Consider the following 17,907-nt stretch of genomic DNA (forward strand, 5'->3'; position numbering starts at 1 on the left):
CCACCGCGCCCAGCCTAAAAGTTTTTTTAAAAAGGCTATGTGACAATATTTCCCATCCCAAGCAACCTCTGCAGTCTGGAATCTGCACCACTGAGAATTGGCCACTAGAGCGCTGCGATCCCCAATCTCACTTCAGATGTAGGAGTTAGGAAGGGTGGGCAGGGAGCACCCCTTCTCCTCCCAGAAGGCAGAACTGGCCTGTTGAACTGGCGGCCCAAGAAACTCAACATGGCATTTTCCTTTTTACATCTTTATTGATATTATACATTTTACTTCTTTTTCTATTGCATATAATGCCCATATTATAAAATTCACCCGTTTAAAAGTGAACCATTCAATGCTATTCAGTGCTTTTTAGTATATTCACACAATTGCAAAGCCATCGTCGTATCTAAGTTTAGAACATTTTCATTGCCCCCCCAAAGAAACCCCATTCCTCTCTCCCCACAGCCCCTAGCAACTACTAATCTGCTTTCTGTCTCTGCTATGAACATTCCATATAAACCGAATCATACAAACCCTTTTGTGTCTGGCTTCTTCATTCCTTTATAGGGCAATATAATATTCCATCGTATGGATATACCACATTTTGTTTAACTGTTCAGCTGATGGACATTTGGGTTGTTCCCAATTCTCAGTTATTATAAATAATGCTGCTATGAACATTGTGTGCAAATTTTTCTGGGGACACGTGTTTTCGTTTGCCTTGGATAGACACCCAGGAGTTGTAATCCTGGGTCATGTATGTGGTCGCTCAATGTCTAACGTTTCCCAGTAATTTTCTAGCAGGGCTTTGGATGTGCTGCAGACTAGGGGTCGCCCATCCTCCTTTTCCCCACTTGGAAGTTGACGTGGCACTTTTCCTTTCTTCTCTGCATGATGTTGGGAGTGAGGAGGGCCTTGAGCCTAGGCTCTCACACTGGGTGACTGGGGGCCAGCTCCTGGAGTGGATCTGTCGCTGGGAGAGAAAGAGTTCCCTCCGGTATTCATTTGCCACTGCTGCCATAACAAAGTGCCACCAACTGAGCAGCTTAAAGCAACATCCATTTAGCTTCAGTTTCTGCGCACTGAAAGTCTGGGCAGAGGGTGCCTCAACTGTATTTTCTGCTTCGAGTCTCACAAGAGCAAAGTCGAGGTGTTGGCAGGCTGGGCTCTTTCCTGCTCATTAGGATTGTAGGCACAACTCAGTCACTTATGATTGCAGGCCTGGGGTCTCCATTTCTTTGCCACGAGCCCCAAGGCTTCCTTTGTTTTCAAAGCAGCAACTGGGCTTTCAGTCCTTCCTTCCCAAGCTTTAAATCCCTCTTTCCCCCATGCCATCTCTTTCCAATGTCCTTTCTGCCTCTGCCACCAGCCGTGGAAAGTTCTCTGCTTTTAAGGGCTTGAGTGATCCACTGAGCCCATGTGGATGATCCAAGACATTTTCCCTATTTTCAGATCAACTGATTAGCTGCTTAATTACATCTGCAAAGTCTCTTTTGCTATGTGAGGTAACAAATTCATGGGCAGTGACAGTTTCCAAGGATGAGGGTGGCACTGTGGGGAGCTGTGGTTCTGCCTGGCACATCACCTCCAGAGGGAGCACTGGAAGAAGCATGTGCATGGATATTAGACATGCAAGGGCGTGGGCTGGGGTGGGTTTCTGTGGTTTTGCCACCTAGCATCCATTTCCGTCCTTCTGAAACTGCATCTTGATTTTCCACTGGGGGCACCGCCCTGCCCCAGCCAGCTGTGCTTCATGAAGAGGTTGGACTTGGGGCTTGGGGCTCAGGCCCGGCTAGTCTGACCATGTCACACTCCTGGCCCCAGAGGCTGGTTCAGGGATGACACATGACCCAGCAGAAGCTTTTGGAAGAAGACCTCACATTTTTCCCACTGGACTTGGCCACAAAAGGGTACAGGAGTTGAGCTGCTGCCACCACCTTGTAGCCACTAGAGTCTGTGGGAGGATGGCCCCGCCATGGTGGGAAGAGAAGCCTGGTTGTTCATCTGGGCATTGTCTGCACCCTGACTAAAACCACTTGAGGCACTCCACCCTGGAGTGTTCAGTTTTGTGAATCCAAGAATTTTCTTTTTCCATAAATATGTATAGTCACGTGAATGCCTCAAGTACGTGTTTAGTCTTGAGGATACACATCCGTGAAAATATATGATCTTTGGGTGTGGGGTGCTAAGTGGGACTAAGACCCAGAGAGACAAGAGCCAGAGCAGGCATGCTGGATGCCCCACACATGGGGACAGGTTGTGCTGGAGGGAGAGGCTTGAGACTATTTTTATAGAAGAACTGGGGTTTCCCCCCATTTTCGTAACTTTTAATTTTGATGCAATTTCCCATATAGCCTTTACCTAGATTCACCAATTGCTCACAACTTGCCCTACTGGCTGAACCATTCTCTCTATATTAATATATACAGAGACACATGTGTACTTCTCCTGAACCATCTGAGAGCACTGTGGTGACAAGATGCCTCTCTACTGTTGCATATTTCAGTGTTTATTTCTTAAAAACAAGGACATTCTCTTATGTAAACACATGTGCTTATCAGAGCCAGGACAATCTGCATTGATACGATACTTTGATGGAACCCCACAGTCCATATCTAAGCATCATCAGTTGTTTCAAGAATGTCCTTTATAGCTATTTCTGTGCTGCTCGAGGATCTAGTTCAGGACCCCACATTGCATATAATGGTCATGTCCCTTTAGTCAAGGAGGTGACATCTGAACACAGCTTGGAAACTCTAATGGGTCTTTGATGTCCCCAGAAGTGAAATCCAGAAGGGCTATTTGAATGGCCTCATACATACACGTTATTCGACTTGCTTTTTTTCTTGCAGTATTGCTGGGAGGTGCATCTGCATTGGTGCATGAAGCTGTTGCTCATTGTCATTGCTGTTGAGTATTCCATTGTGTGGACATGACACGGTTAATTTATCCTTTCTCCTGTGAATGAACCTGGGTAGCTCACAGGCATTGTTACTGTGGTTGTGTTTATATCAATGGATGCTGCTGAGACTTTACCTGTGCAGGGAACTGCTGAGCTGACCTGTACACATCTCCTTATTAGTATTGCCAAATTATCTTGCAAAGTGCACTTTCCAAAAAGCACTCCCACCAGTGGCATGCCAGAGTTCCTGCTGCCCGACATGTCTGCTCACATTTGGACCTGTCAATTAATTAAATTTCTTCCCATAGGATGTGGATGAAGCCATCCCCACGCATTTGCCAGGCCACAGGAATATGCTTCCTCTTCCTTTGCCAGTGGTTGGAAGCCCCCTGTGTAGACTCTATATGCTTTGCACGGGTTTTGCCACAGAGCGCATAGAAGGCAATGGTAGGCAAAGCCCCAGCCCTGGCTGTGCGGCTGTTTCTCTCTTCCCATCTCTCTGTCTCTGTCCTTTCTCTCCCTGGCGACGGCATGCCCACCCTCTGCCCTGAAGTAATAGGAGCTTGTCATGGAAGATTCTGGTTGCTGATGGAGGCTGAGAGGGAGGCCAGGCTCCATTGGACAGAGGATGCAGCAACTTGGACTAAATCCTCCAATTAGCCTCTCGGATCCTGGCGGAGCACAACACTGTGGCTATAACATGCCTCCCTCTGTAGGCCTGACACCTAGGAGCCCTCATGGCCATGAGAGTTGTTTTGTGGACTGTAAACAGCTTCTGTAGGTGCTGAGTTGAGAACCCAAATCTATCCGTCCACTGTTTATTGGGGTCCTACTGTGTGCCGGGCTGTGCCTTTGAAGCTCCAGATGCAGAGGATGACAAGGCAGATGAAGCCACCAGTGCCAGCCCTGGGCTAGTTTGTCCTCAGCTCTTGCTATCCCATCCCTGGGCTCTGTGTCACCCTTTGGGGAGGGGACTTTAGCCCCAAGGGATGAGGCCAGCTGCATTCCTGCTGGATTCAGCCAATGAGAGGCTCTGGAGGGAACAGAGGAGGAGCCAGGTTATTCTCCCACTTCCTCTCCATCTCAGGTGTCATCTCTGGTATGGCTCTGTCTTTCCTACAGCTCCAGCTCCTACCGGACAGGCCTGTTGAGCCTCCCTGCATCACCTAGGCCGTGGGCTCTGGTAATGCCATCTCCCGTTGCCCCTCCAGCCCTGGGGAGGTAATAGCTTCTTGCTCCAAATTTCCAGAATTACTGCCTCACTATTCCCTGTTCTTAGCAATTCCATCACCTGCACAATCATGTCCCTGAATTTTAACTTTTAAATTAAGCTTTACACTTTTCAAGTGACTTCTATTTCCCTGGTGGGACCCCAGAGATACTCTCAGTCTCTTTGTGTCGTGTATATTAGAGTGGAGAGAGATGAATGAAGAGTAAATTAAGAAAGACATAGTTGCCGGGCGCGGTGGCTCACGCCTGTAATCGCAGCACTTTGGGAGGCCGAGGCGGGTGGATCACGAGGTCAAGAGATCGAGACCATCCTGGTCAACATGGTGAAACCCCGTCTACTAAAAATACAAAGAATTAGCTGGGCATGGTGGCGCGTGCCTGTAATCCCAGCTACTCAGGAGGCTGAGGCAGGAGAATTGCCTGAACCCAGGAGGCGGAGGTTGTGGTGAGCCGAGATCGCGCCATTGCACTCCAGCCTGGGTAACAAGAGCAAAACTCCGTCTCAAAAAAAAAAAACAATGATAATAATAAGAAGAAACAAATAGTTATGGTAAATGATGTGAAGAAAATGAATCAGGGTGTCCTCCTGGGGAGGGAGCTCATCCTTGGAGGGTGGGGGTGGAGAAACGCTCTTGAGGAGAGTGGCAATGTGTGCAGCTAGAAGAGCAAAGAAGGATGCCCTGTTTATTGAGTACCTACTATGTGTCAGCCCATCTGCCATGTCCTTTACAAAAGCTCTGATTATGTCTTTTGTAGTTAGCTTCATGGGAGCTGGCAGGCAGCAGGGATTCAAAACAAAAGCTCTTCAAAATCGTGCCAGTCATTACAAAAACTCTTGGCATAGATACTTGTGGCAGAGTCTGTCAGGTATCTTCCAAAAGCTATTCTTCTTCCACAGAGTTTTAGCTGAGCACGTGGTTTCTCAGAGCAAGACGACATTGCCCAGCCTCCTTTGCAGCTAGATGTGGTCATGTGCCCTAGCCAATGGGATACAAGTGGATGTGTCAGCTTTCAGGAGACTTCCTTAAGAGACAGCTGATGTGCACCTTTTGTTCTTTTATTCACTTCCTCCTTCCTGCTGCCTGGAATGTAGATACAATGGTGAGGCTGTAGCAACCATCTTGGAATGTGAGGCAAGGAAGGCCAGTCTGGCTCTCTGACACCAGGGAGTGATAGTAGCCCTGGATTGCCTACCTGTGAATTCTCACATGACAGAAGAAAAAACTTCTATCTCCTTGTTATGTGCAGCTGAATCTCATCCTAGCAACACAGTACTAATGAGCAGATTCAAGGCAATCTGCTGTCAAGACCCTTTCTGTTCCACTATCCTACCCACACATCCTGCACTCATGGGCGTAAGAATTCCCAAGGAGGTGAGATATTCTGGCGCATGTCGGCAGCCCCACCTCTGTCTTGCTTCCCAATCCAATAGGTATACGTGGCCCTTTACTCATTCCATCTATCCATTGCTGCTTTAAAAATGGCCCCAAAACTCAGTGGCCTCAAGCAGTTCATTATTATTATATCCCACAAACTGTGGGTCAAGAATCTGGATGGGACTTGCAGGAATAGCTTATATCTGCTCTGTGATAGCTGTGTCCTCAGTGGGGATGACTCAGATGGCTGGGGGCTGGGACGGTGGGAACTGGTCGGGCAGCTCTTTCGCCACCCGGTGGCCTCTCCACCTGGCTCTGGCCTCCTCACATCATGGTGGCCTCAGGGCAGTTGGATTTTTAACATAGCAGCTCAGGACTCCCAAGGAGAGGCTTTCAAGAAACAAGGAGTGGGCATTAATCATCCCTTCGGGCCTGGGCTGGAAACTGCAGTGTCACTGCTACCGTGCCACCATATCCTCCTGGTCGAGTCATCTCAGAGCACGCCCACACTCAAGGCCCCCAGCATGAGGGAGTAACAAAGACCTGGTGGCCATCTTTAATCAGCCATATCTGTGACTACCAGGACTCTTTCAGTTGTAAGAGGCACAAAGCCCACCTCAGACTGACTGGAGGGAGAGAACTGGGAGTTGTCATTGGCTCATGTCACTGAAAAGGCCAGGGCTCTAGCTGGCTTTCGGCACTGGGTCTGAGAGCCAGTCTCTCTCAGCTCTGCTGCTCTGTGCTGGCCTCACTTTCAGGCATGCTCTCCTAAGAGTGGAGGTAAAGATGGCTACCCGCAGCTCCCAGGGCCACACGATCCGCCCTGTGACCCCAGCAGGAGGGCAGTCCCCGAGGATTCTTGCCAAGTTTCCAGGTTGTATTCTCCATGGATCCTCTTGAGTCATGTGCCCAGAATCGATCAGCCAGAATGGCTCTGATTGGCTAGACAATTCACATGGAGCACCTTGGACTAAGAGTGGGAAGGGGTGGTCCCTGGAGGGAAAATCTGGGTGCAGCGACCTGGATATGGACACATGGATGCTGCTACAGTGACCTGCTGGATGCCCAGTTCCGGGCCCCTGCCATGTCCCATGCAGGTGGTCTGAACAGGCCCAGGCTGACCTGTGGTCCTTGCATGGAGTCCCCAGTTCCTCTCCTCTAACATCCCAGGCCTTGTCTCCAGATGGCCCCACGTTCTGGGCTTCAAACATGGGGCTACCATCTCTGGAAGGGCAAGAGCTCTGGGGCCTCTTGCCAGGAGCTGCAAAGCCTGGAGACTGGCCTCTCAGGCCTGCCTGCTGGCCCTAGGTAGACTTCACCCTGACCCCAGGTTGCGGGGCTTCTAGAACCCACCTGCACCCCAGTTGTCACCCCCAGCTCATCAGAAGGTGGTCTAGAAAGGCAACCAAGCCCAAAGTGTGAGGGAGCCATGTCTCAGCCCATGGGTATCTGGGCACAAGGACAGCTAGTGCAAATGTCCTGGGGTGGACACGTGCCAGCTATTTGAGAAACAAGAAGGAAGCCAGTGGGGCAGGAGTGGAGCAAGCAAAGGGAATGAGACAAAGAGGCTGTGAGGGGCCCGGGTGCTGCGGGAGGGTGTGGAACAGACGGGACAGGTTTGACTTACGTCTTTTTTTGTTTCTGTTTTTGTTTTTTTGAGACAGGAGCTCACTCTGTTGCCCAGGATGGAGGGCAGTGACGCAATCACACCTCACAGAAGCCATGACTTCTGGGTTCAGGTGATCCTACCGCCTCAGCCTCCCAAGTAGCTGGGACTACAGCACCACGCCTGGCTAACTTTTGTCTATAGAGATGGGGTTTAGCCATGTTGCCTAGGCTGGTCTCGAACTCCTTGGCTCAAGCAATCCAGCCGCCTCAGCCTTTTGAAGTGCTGGGACTACAGGTGTGGGCCTGGCCTGACATATCTTCACAGGCCCCTGCTGGCCACCGTGCTCTGAACAGACAGTGGGGAAGCGGGGAACTTCCAGCAAGGAGGTTATTCCAATAGTCCAGGAGAGAGACCCCGGCTGCTTGGACCAGGCCTGCTGCTCGTTGAGGCGGGAAGTGGTCAGGTTCTGGAATGACGGATGAGAGGACGGTATGTGAGAAGTGGGTGGGCAGGGCCCCAGGCCTGGACCCTGGCTTCCACCTCCCCACCTTCTAGGGAATGGACCTTCTGGTCACCTTCATGCTCACTCCGACTCCCTACCCGCCCAGTCCCTCCTGCCCACAAGGTGGCAGGGCAATTTCCAAAAATGCACATTGAGGCCAGCACACCGAGGTAGCTAGCGGCAGACACTGGTTCCTTCTTAATGGTCCATGCATTTATTTCCATGTGATTCAGAAAATTACCTAACAAGCTCATTGGCCCTTGATTTTGGCGGCAATATAAATTTGCCTTTTGGAAATCATTTGGTTGATAAAGACATGAACTGATTTTTTAAAAAATGATTAAGGAATCAGGGGAGAAGAGATGCAGCAGAAAGACTTGGGCAGAAACCCGTGAAGGTGGTGCTGGGAATGACCGCGCTTTGGGGCGCAGGCCTGTGGCAGAGCGCCAGCCCCTCTCTGGGTGTTCCTGGCCCATGTGCTCCACTCCCGTGCTCTCACACACCCACGTCTCCACCGTCATCCCAGCCTTGGGGGACCCTACCTTTCCCAGAACGTGCTGGGCTGCTCCATTCCCTGACCTTTCATGCGTTCTTCCCACTCTCCAGATGGCACAGGTCATCTCCAAGATTTTTTGCAGGACTGTTAGTCGTTTATATTTTTTACATTCAAAATTTTAATCCATCTGAAGTTGATTTGGATCTCTAAGAGGAGTGCAATTTTATTTTATTCCAGATGGATATTCAGTTGTAGCTGGCACCAGTTACTTCACAATATGCCCTTCTCCCACCAAATCAAAATACTACCTTTGTCATATTTTTCCTTCTCATATATCCTGAAATCTATTTTTGTAATCTCCATTCCTTTCCATTGTCTAGTCCTCTACCACTGCCATATTGATCTGAGTATAGTGACTTTGTAGTATGTTCTTATTTCCAGGAAAGCAAAACCCCCACAGCAGTTTTTTTCCAGCCTTCCCTGGTAATTCTTGGGCAATTAACCTGCCATATAATCTTTGAGATCATTGTATCCAGTTTTTAAAAACTTATCCTGTTGGTAAGGTAATTTGAATTACATTACATTTCTATGGGAAAAATGGGAAAATTGACATTTTTCTGGTATTAAGTTTCCCCATCCAAGAACATGGCACGTCTTGCTGTTTTTTAAATCTTATTTTAAAATCTGTCCGAAGATTTAATTCATTTCTGTTTCCAAACTTTTACTTTATATGCTTCATTTTCATAAATGATAGTGCCCTTTCTTGATGAAAATCCTGCCAGTTCTTTCTTCAGCTGAAATGCTGTGTGCTCTATGAACATCAGCATGGGCGCCTGCAAAGAAAATGTTGTGTGGCGTCCACCTGAAGAAGGTCCCAGCTTCTGCTATCTGGTACCCTCAGGATGGGCCGTCAGCTGAGTCCAAAGTTGGTTTCTGTTTTCCTTCTCCTTTCTTTTGAGACAGGGTCTCACTCTCTGTCACTCCCAGGCTGGAGTACAATGACACGATCATAGCTCATTGCAGCTTCGATATTCTGAGCTCAAGTGATCCTCCCACCTCAGCCTACCAAGTAGCTGGGACCACAGGTGTGCATCACCATGCCCAGCTAGTTTTTAAACTTTTTACTTTTAGTAGAGATAGGGTCTTCCTATGTTACCCAGGCTGGGTATTTCTTAATTTCTTTCTTTTTTAATCTTTTAACAAATAGGGCTCCATGAATGTCTTTGGACACATCTCTTTCTTGTTCATGTGTGAGGGCTTCTCATATCCCTGGAAGAGGACTGGCTGGGCCATGTGGCATTCCAATCTTCAGCTTTGCCAGAAACAGCCAAATTACTCTGCAAAATAGTTGGAACAATTTACATTCCTGGCAATAAGGCAAGGGAATTCTTGTTTCTTTACGTTTTAGTCAGTGGCTGGAATTTTCCCCTGCCTTTTCTTCTTGGAAAACTTTTTTTCCAATCTTTGTTTTAGTCAAAAACTTCTCATTTTGCATTTTAATCTCGTTTTCCTATATAGGGTATATATACACGTGGGTATGCATGTGTGCATGTGTATAGCTTTCTAGCTCTACCTATCACCTATCTATGTAATTTCAACAGGAATCAAAAGGTACACCGTGAAAATCTTTCTCCCATCCCTGTCCCCAGCCACCCAAACCCAGGTCCCAAACCCAGGTAGATGTCAACCATTCTTAACAGCTTTGTTTTCCATCCAGAGAAACGCTGTAAATACGTAAGCGAATGTATATATTTTCTCTCCTTAGCCAGTTCTTAATCAAGTGGTAACACATCACATACTGCACCTTTATTTTCACAAGAATTCTATCTTGGGATTATGCTGTATCGGTATGCAATGAGCTACTCTTTCCTTTTTCTCACTCTTTTCTCTCTCTCTCTCTCTCTCTCTCTTTCCAACAGTGGCATAGCATTTCATCTGTAGACGAACATCTTTTGTTTCCAAACTTTTGCCATAATCTCTGAGGCTGCGGTGAATTTCCTGATACATTTTACAGATGTAAAGCATATCTATCAGATAAAGTCCTATGAGTGGAATTCCCAGCTCAAAGGGTAAATATATTTGTACGTTTCACAGTGTCGTGTTGCCCATCCCAACCCCAGAGTGCATCAGTGGACACTTGCCCCAGGCCGTCTCCCCCATGCCCTTAGGAACATGATGCGTTATCCAGTGTTTTGACATTTGCTAATACCAACAGGTATAAAATGGTATCTCAATGTGGTTTTATTTTTAAAACAGCCTTATTGTGATGTAACTGACATGCTGTAAGTTCATTTGTTTTAAGCATACACTTCAATAAATTTTAGTAAATGTACAGAGTTATAACCATCACCACAATCTAATTTTAGAACACTTCCTTCACCCTAAGTATCTTGACATGTTAAATTTTCATTTCTCTGAGTGAGAGTATGTTTTCATTCATTTAAGAGCCATTTCTATTTTCTTTTCATTGAATTTTCTGTTCATATGCTTGGATCATTTTTTTTCTATTGTATTTTTTAAATTGATTTGTAGGTACTCTTTATATATTATGCTTCCAGATTAGTGTAAGTGCCTCTCTTCCAAAATTCACCCTGTGGTTCTAATTCTCACAGGCTGGAATTAACAGAACCTGTTGATGGGGCTGCTCCTCCACCAAACCACGAGTTGTCTGCACACAGAGACTGCATTCCATTTTATTCCATGTCCTCTGCTGCCTAGCACAGGGCCTGGCCCAGCGTAGATCTCTGCAAGTAAGACTGGACTCAGCCGCAGGCCATCTGTGTTCAGCAGTCTCATCATCTGTGGAGAGTTTTCCATCTGTGTGGTGAGTCATATCTGACTCCTCCACTGGACTGACTGCTCCCTGAGGGAAGGTCCCATGGCTGTTTGGTTTGCTGCTGTCCACCTGGGGTCCACCACAGCATGGCCTAGCACATTATTTAAAAGTGCTGATAAGATTAATTGATTAACTAATTAATTACTAAGTGGTTTACAGTACCCCGAGGGAGAAAGATATTGGAAGGCTACAGAGAAGGAAAGTCGAAACCAACACAGCCACAGTAACTGGTGTTTCCATGAGGGGCACATGCCCGACCCAAGGGCCGGCAGCTGGTGGGTGGGAACCCTGGTGCACACTATCATAGGCGGTGACGCTGCAGGACTCCACCCTTACATTGCCATTCAGGAATACAGTCCCAGGGTGGCTCATCTTACAACTTTTCAAGAGAAGCTGGAAATGACGTTCTTTACGTGACATCTTTCTACTTCGAAATGTTGGCAATGATCAGTCACTGCACAGGCCCCTGAGACTTGGGCTGACAATTTGCAAAGCCTGGGCTTACAAAACACAACTCTTTAAATGCATGCTCACACATAATTCTCCCAGTCATCCTAGAGGGAGGTGGGCAGAGGCAGACCCTGCGGCTCAGAGCAGAAAAATGACTTTCGTTCAGCCACCCAGCTGGTAGGAGTATGTATGTGAGTGTGCTCGGAGGAGATAGGGGAGTCCTGACCCCCTGGCCTGAGCTGTCACACAGCTCCTCTTCCAGGAAGGAATTGGGGCATTTCTGAGGGAAGTGAAGCTAATTCTCAGAGCTCCTGGCCAAGGCTCTTTCCCAGGGTTTGTCCCAAGCCTGCCTGGGCAGGTAAAGCTTGGCCTGATGCCTGCTGAGCCCCTTCCAGGGCAGAGATGGGCAGGGCGAGCTCCCATCTGGAAGCCCAGTTGGGCTCTGGCCTTCTCTTTGCTCTCTATACCTCGCTGTTGGTCTCTGCCCCATGCACAGCAATTAATCATCACTGCCTCATGACAACTCTGGCATAATTATCTTGTATTATGACTGAAGTCTCACTGGCAGGCCAGCCCTCCCTAGAGAGGCCACAGCTCCCGAGAGCCAGGTGAGGAGTGTTCTCCGCCCCGATGGGCATGGCGGTGCAGGGATGTGGAGGGGCCTCAGTGGTTCTCTCCCTCCATCCCAGGCCCCTCTGGGATGGGGGCAGATCAGTGGGGCTGGAGTGGCTGCTGAATGACTTGCAGAAAGTCATGGGGGGAGCGGGACGGGAAGAGGAGCTCCCGTAGTGATAAAGAGAAATGACAATGATGAAGGCCGTCCAGGCCCCTCTATCCTCATTCCCTCATTTCCAGAGTTTCGACTGATGCCAATCAATTGTCGGATATGATTCCAATTGCTGAGCTGTAGCCACAAGCAAAACAGAGCCCCCACCTCCACAAGAAGCCTGGCATACTAGAGGGAGAGCCAGACAGCACGCACACAGGGGCGAGGCGATTTCAGACTGTGTTAAGCACTATGAAAGAAATGCACAGGGCCTGGCACGGTGGCTCATGCCTGTAATCCCAGCACTTTGGGAGGTCAAGACAGGCGGATCACGAGGTCAAGAGATTGAGAACATCCTGGCCAACATGGTGAAAACCCATCTCTACTAAAAACATAAAAAATTAGCTGAGCTTGGTGGTGGGCACCTGTAGTCCCAGCTACTCGGGAGGCTGAGGCAGGAGAATTGCTTGAACCCAGGAGGCTGAGGCTGCAGTGAGAGGAGATTGTACCACTGCACTCCAGCCTGGCGCCTGGCAACAAAGCAAGACTTTTGTCTCAAAATAAAAAAAAAAAAAGAAAGAAAGAAAAAGAAATTCACAGGGAAGAGTGAGGCACAAGGGAGTGACCTGGCTCTCGGAGGGTGACACTTGAGTGGAGGTGGAATGCACTCGGGGTGGCGGGAACGGTAGACTCAAAGGGCCTGAGATGGAACACTCTGGAACAGGAAGACAGCCACTGGGGATGCAGTGAGGAAGAAGGAAATGAGGTCTGAGAGGTCAGTAAGGGCCACTACATAGGTTCTAAAAGTTTGGCTTTTTTTGGCTTTTATTCTAAATTCAGTGGGATGCATTCTCAGAAACGATTTCTTGCTGCCAACTAAACTGTAGCCTTTGGCAGCTTGCCTCCCACCCCGCCCACCCCGTCTATAATTTCCTGCCCATCCATCAACCCATCCTTTCAACAAACACTTATGGAGCACCTACTGTGTGTCAGCCTGGCCCTGGAGAACTAGCAGTGACAAAGCAAAGCCCCTGCTCCCAGGAAGCCCGCCTTCTGGAAGTAGAGACCGTCACCCAACCTGTTCTGCACGGGAGCCGGCTCCTCGGACTCCACCGGAGACTTCCGCGGCCGCCAGGTGGCGCTCTGCGCCTGCGCTTGGACAGCGGCCGGGGGTCGCCGGGCCGGGGCCCAGACCTGGGCCGGGGCCTGGGCCGGGGGGGCGGGGGAGGGGCGGCCAGGGAGCGGAGGCGGGGCTTGCGTCGCAGGTTGTGTGACTTTGGGTTTGACCTGCCTGGAGATGAGCTAATCCCGCAGTATAATAGACTCCGGGGAGATAGGGAAAATGGCTGCGGCGCTATCTGCGTCGCCATGGGGACCATCGCGCGCACGCGGGCGGGGCGCAAGCCTGGAAAAATACAGCCTTTGTCGGCGGCGCGTGTCACTCACGGCGCGGGGACCTCAGGCGGCGGGTTCGGGCTTCCTTGCCCCAGCGGCAGAGCTCCGGCGGGGAGGCTCTGGGGCTCGGACCCCGGGTGTCCCCAGACTCCGCGGACGGCCCCTCCTCCTAAATTCGCCCACTCCGTTTTCTGCCAAAAAGTCTCCTGTGACACAGCACGTTCCACCTCGCCGCTCTGGCGTCTGTCACACTCGCACACACCATTCCCTGTCGCTTCCCCAGCCCAGAGTCTACTCACGCTGGCACAAGGACAGGCCCCAACTACTGCCGTTCCCCCGTGCCCCTCACGCAGCTCACCTGGGCACACCTGGGCAGAGATACAGCAGGACACACAGCCTCACGCAGACCCGAGCACACCACAAGTTCACTCCCAGAGGGAGCACTGAAACCTGGACGCTCACCCCCAGAAGGCACAGGAAGCTTGTGTGCCCTGAAACACAACGCAGGGCGGGCACCTGCATGCACACCGCACATCGACCCTAGTGGCCTCTGGCATGCCCCCCCCCCCCCCTAAAATACACAGCCACCTCCAGGGCAAACACAGTTAGGCACTCGCAGGACGCTCATCCTCTGCACTCGGACACGCGGGCTTGCACTCCCATTCCTCCACCACGTGTCCAGCCACCCTGGGCCACATGCCTGCTCACATGCTCAGTGCACTGCTGCCTCCTGTGCACCCTCCAACCGCCTCATCGGGTACATTCGGGCACTCAGCACACACACGACCGCCATGCATGTGCATGAATGGACTCGCACATGTGCACTTTTTTGTGGCACACTTGTTTGACACACCCGCACACTCGCATCAGCGTTAGCCCATGCCCTGGCACACCCACGTGTCCATCCAAACACGCCGGGCACACAGGGGCACACACTCTGTGGCCCTGGCAGGCAGGCGGGTGGTGCGGGCACTGGGCGCCCGCGTGCCCCCAGCGGACGGCTATCTGCCTGCCCATCAGCGCGCGGATCTGCGGTGGTAAATGATGCATTCGATGGCGGGCGCATTTGTTGTGCGCTCTCTGAAAGGGCTCCGATAATCTGGAAGGCAGAGATAAGGAACACCATTTATTCCGCGGCACTTTGGAAACAATTCCCAGCCCTGTACAACCCCATTCTCGGGCAGCCTCCGGGAGCCGGGCAGATAACGATTGGCTATTCATTATCTTCGCCGGGAACAAAGATTAGCCGGCCGAGATGAAAAATTACCCCGGACAGCGGCGCAGCCCCGCGCGGAGCCCCCTGCCCGCCGCCACCGCCCGCGCCTCAGTGCCCCGCCCTGCCGGCGGCCCGCAGCTCCTGCCCAGCCTGGCCTCGCCCCGCGCCCCGGCGCATCGAGTCTGGCGGCTGAGCCCCGTCTACTTTTCCATCTCAGTCTGTCCGTCCCATCCAGCCCATCTTTCTTTTGTGTATCCACTCTTCTCCAGGGCCCTTCTCACCTCTGTCCCTCATCTCGCAGTGGCTCTTTGAGCCTCTCTGGGGTTTTCTTCCCATCTCTTTATTTGTCTCTTATCTCTCCAGCCTCTCTTATGTCTCATGTCTCTATGTCTCTCTGGTTATCACCTTCTCTGCTTTTATTCCCATCTTTCTGACCCTTTCTGCCACTTTTTAGTTGTTTCTGTCCCTGAGTGTCCCCAACCCCTAGCCCTGTCCCAACCAGTGCCTCTTCCTTACTGTTTTTAAAAATCTGTCCTTGGGCCTCCCATCTCTTTCCCCACTCCTTGTCTCTCCCCACTCCTTTTCTCTCTGGATCTTTCTGTCACTGGATTTCCATTTCTCCCCATCCACCCCACCCTGAGGGCCCCACACCTCCAGGTCCCATACCTCCTGCCTCTCAAGGCTATGAACCTGGCTGCAGACCAGAGACTGGAAGGCTCCAGCCAGCTCTGGTCTGGCCAGTCCAGCACTGCCCAGTAGGCAGGAGGCAGGTGAGGTGGGGAGGTGGAAGGCCTGGAACCCCCTTTCCAAGGAAACAAGACAGAACTAGAAAAGGCCCCGTAGGCATCCAGGCCCTGCTCTTGTGCTTCAGACTAGCTCACCCTTGCCCCTCCCCGGTGAGGCCCGGGGTCTTGGGATCTGGTGGTCCCAGCGAGGACACCTCATTAGAGCAGTTATTCAGCATGGCGCTGGCGACAGCAGATAAGGCTTATCAGCTCATCTCCCCTCCCACAGGCAGAAAGTGCCCAGCAAATGGTACCCTGGAGCTCCACTGGCGGCCTGCCCTGCTGGTTAAGGAAGGTCTGGATGGTGGGTGATCCTGGAGGATGCACCCCCTCCCCCCACGTCACCCAGGACACACACCTCCGCAGTCCACAGAATAGGGCAGCGCTGGCCAGGGAAACATGCATTTCAAAGACATAGTCATAGGTACAGTTGCCCACAACCCAGATAGGTGATACAAATGCCCACCCCAACACACATCAATTCATACATGGAGCTGTACATAGACATGCAGACATGCTCGGATACATCTCCTCCCCACCAGCAGTTCAAAGATACAACGATACACACTGATACCCTATGTTAAAGACAGTTGGGCATGCATACAGCCAAACAAATGTTCAGATACACAAATACACGCACCCCACAGCCATCAGTTGCAGAATTATACATGGATATCCAGACACATGCAACACACCACACACACACATACCTACACATACACCAGTTCAAGGACACATGCAGATACCCAGGCACAAACTATTAAAGACATACACAGGCCAGGTGCAGTGATGCACATCTATTATCCCAGGACTTTGGGAGGCTGAGGTGGGAGGATCGCTAGAGTCTAGGAGTTCAAGGCCAGTCTGGGCAACATAGTACGACTGTGTTTCTATGAAAATAAAAATAAAAAAATTAGCCAGGCATGGTGGCACATGCCTGTGGTCCCAGCTACTCAGGAGGCTGAGGTGGGAGGATGGCTTGAGCCCGGGAGGTTGAGGCTGCAGTGAGCGGTGACAGAACCACTGCACTTCAGTCTGGATAACAGATCAAGACCCTGTCTTAAAAACAACAACAACGACAACAACAACAACAACAAAAAGACACACAGTAACACATGCCTAGATATATGCACATACACACACACACACACATACTCCAAAACATACCAATTCATAGATATGCCGCACGCACACTGCTACAAACACAGGGACACACTGTAATTTTCAGGCAAACACTTGGAAATCCCCACTCCCTCATTACGAGTCTCTGACACGATGACCCCACAGACACAGAGCCAAAGGGACACACAAGCATTTCCACAGACACACTCTCTCGTGCCAACTTCCAGGGTCATGCTCTGAAGTAGCCGCATTGTGACCTACTGACCAATGCGCGCACTCTCAGGAACCCACAAGAAGAAATGGACATACTAATATACCAAGTTTTGCAGACACTCCTGATATAATCATAAATGCATGCAGACACACCTGGGCACACAGGACGTAGACTTTGGGCCACATGCATAGAAAACACACACAATGCAATAGTCACCACCAGTTTTGGAGAAAGACCTATAGACAGCAGATGTCACAAAGATCAGGGGACAGACACACTCCTTTGGGGCACACCTGGGCACAGGAGCTCAAATTTCCCAGTCCTTCCAAGGCCAAGGACTTTCTCTCTGGGTCCAAGGTACCCAGGCCACTTTCACTCTCCCTGGTCTGATGGAATGGGAATCATAGGGGTGAGGGGTGAGGGGAGACATTGGCTGGCTGAATCCCTTAGTAAGAACTTTGGCAACACAAGGACTGGACTCTTTGCCCACAAACTCGGGGGCCTTCCCGGGATGAGGACTCCCACACTCACCTTCTCCCCACCTCCTGCCCCCCACTTCTGTGAACAAACCCTCTTCACCCTTCCTTGTTTCCCCCTTTGTGAGAGTCTACCTACCCCCCCCCCCCACCCCGCAGATGGGCCAGAGGGACGCCAGACGGTGGAGGTCTAAAGTGCTCTGGGTCCCCCAGAGTTAGGGACTGGAGTGGGGGTGGGACCGGGAGAGGAGCTGTGCCTCTGCGCTTAGCTAAACCAGTCTGGCTGTGAGGGCGTCCTGAGTGTGCCGAGCTGCATCTGAGTGTGTGGCCTTGTGTGTCGGTGTGATCCAGGCCGTCTGAGAATGTCCTCAGGGCCACAGCTGCGTGCACATGTGCACAAACGTGTGCATGTCGGTGCGAGCACTCCTGGAAGTGGATTGAAGACAGGGGAGCGGACGTCTGAGTACCATAGTGCGTGACTGCGTGTGCCTGCAGCTCCTGAGGGTCCCCGGGGAGAGTCTCAGTAAAGACGTGTCCCAGGCTTTCT

The 17,907-nt window shown here is 50.8% G+C and overlaps 1 pseudogene; it reads right to left on the reverse strand.

Moving 5' to 3' along the window:
- Positions 1-17,907, reverse strand: part of LOC120367164 (transmembrane emp24 domain-containing protein 10-like) — a 49,742-nt pseudogene that overhangs the window by 27,483 nt on the left and 4,352 nt on the right.

Source organism: Saimiri boliviensis, chromosome 8, assembly GCF_048565385.1.
Source record: "Saimiri boliviensis isolate mSaiBol1 chromosome 8, mSaiBol1.pri, whole genome shotgun sequence".
NCBI lineage: Eukaryota > Metazoa > Chordata > Mammalia > Primates > Cebidae > Saimiri > Saimiri boliviensis.